The sequence below is a fragment of the Arachis duranensis genome, chromosome 1 (assembly GCF_000817695.3).
Source record: "Arachis duranensis cultivar V14167 chromosome 1, aradu.V14167.gnm2.J7QH, whole genome shotgun sequence".
Classification (NCBI taxonomy): domain Eukaryota; kingdom Viridiplantae; phylum Streptophyta; class Magnoliopsida; order Fabales; family Fabaceae; genus Arachis; species Arachis duranensis.
The window spans coordinates 52,802,736-52,811,372 of NC_029772.3; positions in this window are offsets into that span (position 1 = coordinate 52,802,736).

An 8,637-nucleotide genomic window follows, 5' to 3' on the forward strand; every position below is an offset into this window, starting at 1 on the left:
AATGCAGGAGCTACCTACCAAAGGTTAATGAACAAAGTCTTCGCAGATCACACTGGAAAACCAATGGAGGTATACGTGGACAACATGTTAGTAAAGACACAACGCGAGGAATCATTATTGTTCGACCTCGCCCAAGTATTCAATACCATAAGAAAGCATGGCATGCGACTTAACCCTGCGAAATGCACCTTCGCAGTAGAAGCTGGCAAATTCCTAGGATTCATGCTCACAAAAAGAGGAATCGAAGCAAACCCGAACAAATGCCAGGCCATACTCAACATGAAAAGCCCGAACTGTGTCAAGGAAGTGCAACAAATCAACGGGCGACTGGCAGCCTTGTCCAGATTTCTAGCTGGATCAGCCATAAGATCTCTCCCCTTCTACGTTACGCTAAGGAAGGGAAATAAGTTCGAATGGACATCAGAGTGTAAGCTAGCTTTCCAGGATTTCAAAAGATTCCTAGGACAACCACCTGTTCTTACTCGACCTTGGGAAGGAGAAGCACTCATATTATACCTAGCAGTAGGAAGCCGGGCAGTAGCCTCGGTACTAGTCCGAGAGGACGAAAGCGTTACAAGGGTCCGAACTGAACTATCAAAAGATAGAAAAGTTCGCCTACGCTCTCATATTAACCTCTCGATGACTTCGTCCATACTTCCAGGCTCACACCATCAAGGTTCGGAACAACCAGCCCATAAAAGGCATTCTGTAGAAAATAGATTTAGCAGGGAGAATCCTACAGTGGGCAGTCGAGTTGTCCGAATTCAACCTCCAATATGAAACTCAGACAGCAATCAAATCACAGTATCTGGCCAACTTCATTACAGAGTATGCTGACACCCCAAAAATCCCTATAAAGTGGAATCTTTACGTGGACGGCTCTTCCAATAAAACCGGGAGTGGAGCAGGCGCGATAATAGAAAGTAATCAGGGAACCCAAATCAACTCTCACTAAAGTTTGAGTTCCCTGCTTCCAATAATCAGGCTGAGTCTGAGGCCCTATTGGTTGGTTTGAAGCTGGCTAAAGAAGTCGAAGCCCAGAAACTTGACATATTTAGCGATTCATAGGTTGTCACCTCGCAAATAGCAGGGACCTACCAAGCCAAAGATCCAGCTATGAAAAAGTTCCTGGACAAAACCAAGGAACAACTCGGGCAATTCCAGGATATGAGATCCAACATATACCTCAGGAACAGAATGCTTGAACTGATCACTCTCAAAATTAGCCAACACCAAACTAGGGGGCAAAATTAGGAGCCTCATCCAGGAAGTACTGCAGAACCCGTCAATCTCAGAAGAGGAAAAAATTTTAGCCATATTAGGTTAAGATCAAGGATGGATGACTCCCATAATTAACTACCTCAAATCAGAGATACTCCCTACAGATAAGCAGGAGGTAAAGAAATTAAAACGGGAGGCACAGTATTACACCATCATAAACAACATTCTATACAAAAGAGAAATTTCGACACCTCTACTAAAATGTGTACCGACCTCTAACACAAAAGAGGTATTGGAAGAGGTACACAGTGGTGCCTGTGCAAACCATCTCGGAGCACAAGCCTTGGCTAAAAAGTACTCTGAGCCGGATTCTTCTGGCTAACTTTGCAAAAAGAAGCCACCGAGTATGTTAAAAAGTGCCCACCATGTCAAAAACATGCTAACTTTCATGTCGTCCCACCAGAGGAGCTCATCAGCGTGACATCACTTTGGCCATTTACAAAGTGGGGACTTGACCTTCTCGGGCCCTTCCCCCAAAGGTCAGGACAGGTTAAGTTCCTCATTGTAGGGGTATACTATTTCACAAAATGAATAGAGGCAGAGCCTTTAGCCAATGCCACAGCCCAAAGAAGCTGAAAATTCCTATATAGGAACATCATCACGAGGTTTGGGGTTACCTACTCCATCACCACAGACAATGGCACTCAATTCACAGACGCAGGCTTTAGAAAATTGGTAGCTGACTTGAAGATAAAGCACCAATTCACATCCGTGGAATACCTGTAGGCTAATGGACAAGCAGAAGCGGCCAATAAAGTCATACTAGCTGGGTTAAAATGGAGGCTGCAGGACGCAAAGGGAGCCTGGGCCGAAGAGCTCCCACAAGTCCTATGGGCATATCGGACAACTCACACTCCACCACAAAGAAATCACCCTTCCGATTGGCTTATGGAATTATGGCTATGATACCGGTAGAAGTTGAAGAAGGATCTCCCAGAACGATCCTCTACAACGAAGGAGCTAACTCCCGACTCCAAAGGAAAGAGCTCGACCTACTTTCAGAAGTCCGAGAAAGAGCTCGGATCAGAGAAGAAGCACTAAAACACCGCATGGCCTTAAGATACAATCAAAAGGTAGTATAGCGAAGCTTCGCCAACAATGACATCATTCTAATCCAAAATGATATTAGAACAAGTCGACCCGGAGAGGAAAAGCTAGCAGCTAATTAGAAAGGACCCTATCGAATCAAAGAGAAACTGGGAAAGGGTTACTACAAAGTGTCCGAACTCGAGGGCCGAGAGCTACTGAGATCATGGCACGCTTGCAACCTAAGAAGGTATTATAGTTAAAAGGTAATAAAAGATCTTAGGACAAAAGTGCACTCTTTTTCCTAAAAAAGGTTTTTTTAATGAGGCACCAAGCCAAGATCTACAAAATTACCTAGGGTAAGCACCCACATGTATATATTTCACATATTTTCTATTATAAATAAAGTTTTTCAGATTTCCTACAAAAACTCTTTTTCAAGATGCATTATTCTTAAAATGCAAAATTCATCGCTCGATTATAAAGCTACAGATCGGCAAAAGTGAAAACCAAATTCACTGCCCGATGTGATCGACAAAGAATGAAAACTGAGTTCATCAAAGATCGACCAAGCGAGGATCAAACTCTACAAAATCGGCAAAAGATGAAAAGCGATAAAAACAGAATAATGCAAGAAGTTATAAAAAGCAATCCATGAATAAAGGCCTGACGAGGTCTAAAACAAAAATGGATTGCTAAGAAATAACTTGGAATGGACCGACGTAAAAGAAGTTGGACCAGATCAAAGCAACAACAAGTTATAAAAAGTAATCCCTAAAAAGAGGCCTGGCCAGCCCTAAAAAGCGGATTACTAGAAATAACTTCCAAAATGACCGACATGAAGATGTCGGACTAAAGCTACAAAAAGTTATAAAAAGTAATCCATAAAAAGAGACTTGACAAGGTCCACATAAAACAGATTACTAGAAATAACTTCCAAAAGGACCGACCTGAAGAAGTCGGACTAAACCTACAAAAAGTTATAAAAAGTAATCCGTAAAAAGAGACCTGACAAGGTCCAAATAAAACGGATTACTAGAAATAACTTCCAAGGGGACTGACACGACGAAGTCGGCCGAGAAAGCTACAAAGTTATACAAATTAAATCCATAAAGAAAAGAGACCGGACAAGGTCCAAATAAAATGGATTACTCAAAATAACTTGGGGCAGATCGATATGAAGAAGTCAGCCTGAGGCGACCAAAAGCGACAGCTATAAAAAGTAAAAACCCATGGTGTTACTAGAAATAACTCAAGAAAAGATCAACTAAGAGAATCTACCAACAGAAGGCGCGCGTCAAAAGGGAGACAACTCGACCCGAAAAGACCACGACCTCGCCAAAGTCAATTTACAAAGTATTCTATCAAAGAATACTCAAACAAACAACTAGCCTTAAAAGGGACACTTCAACTAAGGCAGGAAATAAACAAAGCACAAAGGCAATCAAAAGAAGTCGGACAATAAACACTCTAAAGATTCCCAGAAAGTGCTAAAGAAAGCTATAGGCAAGCATATCACAAAGAAATAATGCAGTTACCATAAAACAAGACTCAAGAGGCTGCTTGAAGCCGACCCCAAGAGCAAGAGAAACTATTTTTGTTTTTCAAAACAAAGTTGCTAAAATAGCAACTGGAGTATCCAAAGTCAAAGATCACAAACTTACAAAAATAAAGAGTTCAAAAGCCCACAAAAATGGGGCTATACACAAATATATCAGAGAAATTATAGAGGATCCAAAGACTTTCCAGTAGCAGCATCTCGGGGAGAAGGAGGGCGAGTCTGAAGGGGAACTGCGTCCACTGTCCCGTCATCCTGGTTCAAAATCTGGACATCTAGATCAGATTCCGGCTGACTGGCTTCAACTGCCAGAGTTGAGGAAGGCGGGACAATAGAGGCTTTGGCAGAAGTAACTAGAGGAGGGACGACATCATCATCATCGTCGGGTTCATCAGGAACAATCTTACCATCTTTTACAATGTTGTCCAAACTAAAAAGGGTAAGGTCGAGCTCGGGTGCAAGAACTCGGACCTGACCCTTCAAATTCTCATAAGCAGTATTCACACTACCTGCAAGATGACCCTGAAGCTCGGCGTAGTCAGCTCGGGCAGAATCCAAACTCTTCTGGAACTCTACCATCTCTCTATAGGTCTGAACATAGCTATACTTATGCTTCTGGTCCATCTCCTCAAACAGATCCGCCAGGGCCTTAGCCGCTGTAGCCCAAACCTTTTCACCCTCCAACTCTTTCTCCAATTTTGCCACCTTTTTTTCGAGCTCCTTTTTCAACCCCTTGATCCTATCATACTCTGACTTGGCCTCCTCCATAAAAGCCTTAGTGGCATGAACAGGGACATCCTGAGTAGTCCGGAACAAGGCCGCTCCCATGTGCGCCATTCTCACACTATTTCGGGTAATGAATTCCAGATGGTGAAGGATGGATACATCATCCGTAGGCATAATGCCATAAGGAGTAATTTGTTGGTCAACAAACCCCACGGCATCGAAGTCAGGGGCATCCAAATTAAAGGGCTCAGCAGTTCTCGACTTTTTAGGAGAGGGGCCAGCAACAGATAGGGAGGCAGCACTGGAAGATGGCAGAGGAGGAACAGAGGAGGCCAGCTGGATGTTAGGAGTCGGGATGATCTTTTTGGGACCAGAAGCATCCAAGGTCAACCTTTTCAAAGAAGCTCTAGACGACCACTCCTCAAGAACCTTGGCTGAAAGGTTTAAGGCTGCAGTTGCTTTCTTCGCCTTCTTAAAGGCCTTCATAGCATCATTATTTTTAACCGTCTTTAAAAAAAGCCAACAAAGAAACCAAGTTATAAATCGAAAAGTAAAAAGATAAACTCAACAAAATAGAGCAACACAACAGATACAAAAGAAGTTGACCACTACCCAGCTCAGCTCAGAGAAGTGAAGGATCTCCTAGAAATTTCTTGGTATCAAGATGGGGAGGCTGCCCTCAGTTCTCTTCCAACACAGTTACAAGGGCTTGTTTGACCTCATCCAATATCTCCCAGGAATATCTAGAAACCACTACATTTTGTTGCCACTCCAAAGGAAAAGCAGGTTCATCATTCTCATCCAAAGAAAAGGGACGAGCTCCTTTAACAGCTCGGACCTTGAAAAAATAGTTCTTAAAATCATGAAAGGATTCATCATACATGGAAAAAACCTTTTTTCCCTGGGAAGCTCGGATGGAAACCCAGGCGGCCTTCTTCTTAACCACACCAGGCTTTGTTAGAACAAAGAGGTAAAAGAAGAGGGATTGGGAAGGTTGGACACCCAATTTATGACACAACAATTGGAAGATTTTTATGAAACCCCAGGAATTAGGATGGAGTTGGGACGGAGCCACGTTACAAGACCACAACAAGTTGGTCTCAAAAGGAGTAAAAGGAAGGGTAATATTCATCTGACTAAAAAAGAAGTCATACGCATAGAAAAAAGGGCGATCTCCAGTAGCCCGAGTAGAAAAAAAAAACTCTCTCTTCAGAAGTCGGGGACACAAGCTCATAGTTCTTCTCATCACTACCATTACTACAAATCCTATGGAATTTCCTAAGTTGCTCACAAAATTCAGAGTCAACCAGCGAAATACATAAAAGAACCATAGAATCCACCCAGTCGACCATGCCAGCAGGAACTTGGGAGGATGTCTCGACAATATTCTTATGGGAAGACATGGATCAACTATTCATACAAAAAGAAAAAAAGGGGGTTACTAATCAAACAGCTCGGCCAAAGTGAGGAAAAATAACTCAGACAGAAATGGATACAAACTCAAAACTACAGCATACAGAATATCAGAAAAAAAAGGAAACCCCAGGACACAACCCAAAGTCCAGGGGCATCCTTTGGAGGTAGTAACAGAGTACGAACTACAGCCTACGATCAGACGTCTCCCAGCAAAGAGAATAACTTCCCCTCAAAACAAAGTGACACCCCAAAAAGAACTTTCGTAAACCAGAAAAACTATCAAAATCACCTTTCTACAAAGAGAAAGGTGATGTGTCAAATGTATGCCAAAAAAGCAAACTTTTTTCAGAATCAAGCAAACTCATCATTCCCAAAAGCAACAAAACCGAAGATACAAGCAGAAACGGTAGCTACATGCAAAACCCTAAAAGCGTCACCTATCAAGAAATGCGACAAGATTCAACGAAGAGACTCTCAGAGCACACACTATGGCAGCAATCAGAAGCAACAAAAACAGAGAAAAGATTCAAACTTTCCAACACAAATGCAAGCAAGATCAAAGCTTTTCATGACCAAATAGAAATTTAAAAGGAAAGAGCGTAAAAAGGAGAAAAAGAAAACCAATCTATTAAGGAAGAAGTAGATGACAAAAGAGGCAATGAAGAAGCTGCGAAGCATGAAGACGGAAGAACTTGAGAAACGAAAGGGTAAAGCGCCAACAGTCAGAGAAGGAAAAGCAAAGAGAGAAAAAACTGAAGCTTTGAAAATTCAAAAGATACGAAGAGGGAAGTGGAAGAAACGGCAAAAGAGGAATTAAATGAGTCTTTAAAAGCCCTTGAACGTTTCCCAGAAAAGGCACGGAGAACAAAAACGCACGTACCATGTAAAGAGGAGAGAGGAAAAACGTTCCGCATTCAAGCTACCAAATAAAAAGCTCTATGACGAGTTCGACAAAATGCTCGAACTCGATTTTCCCAAATAAAAGATCAAAAGTCTAGCAAAAAGACATGATCTCAAGGGAAAGACCAAGCTCAAAGCAGGGGCACTGTTCATAGCCAGGGTCGAGCTGTACGACCCGGGCTGATCGACGACAAATCGACCGACCTGTTCAGACTAGGACTATCCGACTTCTTTATGAAAGAGGTCGGCCAAATCACTACGAAGGCCCAATAAGGCCCAAAAAAGAGGAACACGACTGAAATCTAAAGGCAGCCCAAAGCCTAGAAAGATGAAGGCGGTTCCCTTAAAGATAAGATAAGATAACTATCTTATTCCAAAGGAAGATCATTCTACACCACTATAAATACACTAGAGCACCCAAGTATAACTCATACTCTGATTCTACTAAAAACCTGTTTAATACCCTTGCTAACTTAAGCATCGAAGTCCCTTGCAGGTACCACCACCCTCCGGTGATGAAGGATCAGCACAACCACCAAGTCCAACAAGTCGGACACAACCGCGCTGACCAGTACAGAAGATCTCGTCCGAGATTGACCTACAGTTTCAGGTAACCCTCGGAACAGTTACCATACTGAGAACCTCCGGTTTTCATTCCATACTTTGTTGTTGTTTTTCAGATGCCGGTCGCAACCCACCTCGGTGAGTTGCTTTGATGGTGACAGAGCGGAGGATTCTTTACCATATTTTGGTAGTCCTTTGATTTATTTTTATTACTCTCACTTTTGTATTTTATTTTGCTTTAGAGGCATATTTTATGAGAGATATTCTGTATAAGCTGTTTTATTATCAAAACTCTATATGTCAGTAATTAACTAATCGACCTAAACTCCGCGGGCTGTGGCTAGTATCTTATGATTATTATACTCTAATATAAATACATATATCTTGTTATCTCACATAGTGGATCTTATCTTTTATGCTTGTAGCTTCGTGTGAATGTTCGCGCTTTGTAATTTCATATTTGAGCTTATTTTCTTTATCGGGCTTCTAAAATTATTATTCCTTATATATATATAAGCTTTAGAATTGTCATGTGTTATATTTAGTGGTATCAGAGCGGTTCGTCCTCATGAGCCTGAGGGATGGACCAATTGTGCTTCATTGCATACTCTGCTTCATTTTTCTTTCATGTTACTTAGGTTATCTATTTGATATTTCATAGCATGCTTGTTTGTGAGTGCCTTTTTGGGATAATTGAAGCACTAGGCTTTTGATATTGAGACTGATCACCTTGATATCGATTGTTTGGTGTAGATAGAACCCTGAATGGCTACTCGCGGATGAGGTCGTACTCATAGTCGAAGAGAGAATGAAAGTAACCCGTTGATTGACAATCACGCTGAACTTGTGGCGACGATGACTAACTTGTCTAACACGATTCAAGCGGGTAATGCTATGGCTATTCATGCTTTGCGGCAGATAATGTAATCAGTTAGAAACAAAAATGTAGAAGGTGCTGAGGACAGCTTAGATGGTATTCCAAGGACCCTAGCAGCTTTTCTAAAAGTTGACCCGGCGATTTTCAATGGATCGACAAACCCTATTGAAGTAGACAACTGGTTCAAAATTATGGAGTGCACATTACAGACTCAACATGTCCCGAATAATCAATTCATGGAATATGTGACTTATCAACTAATGGGAAAAGCTCAGCAATGGTGGCAAGA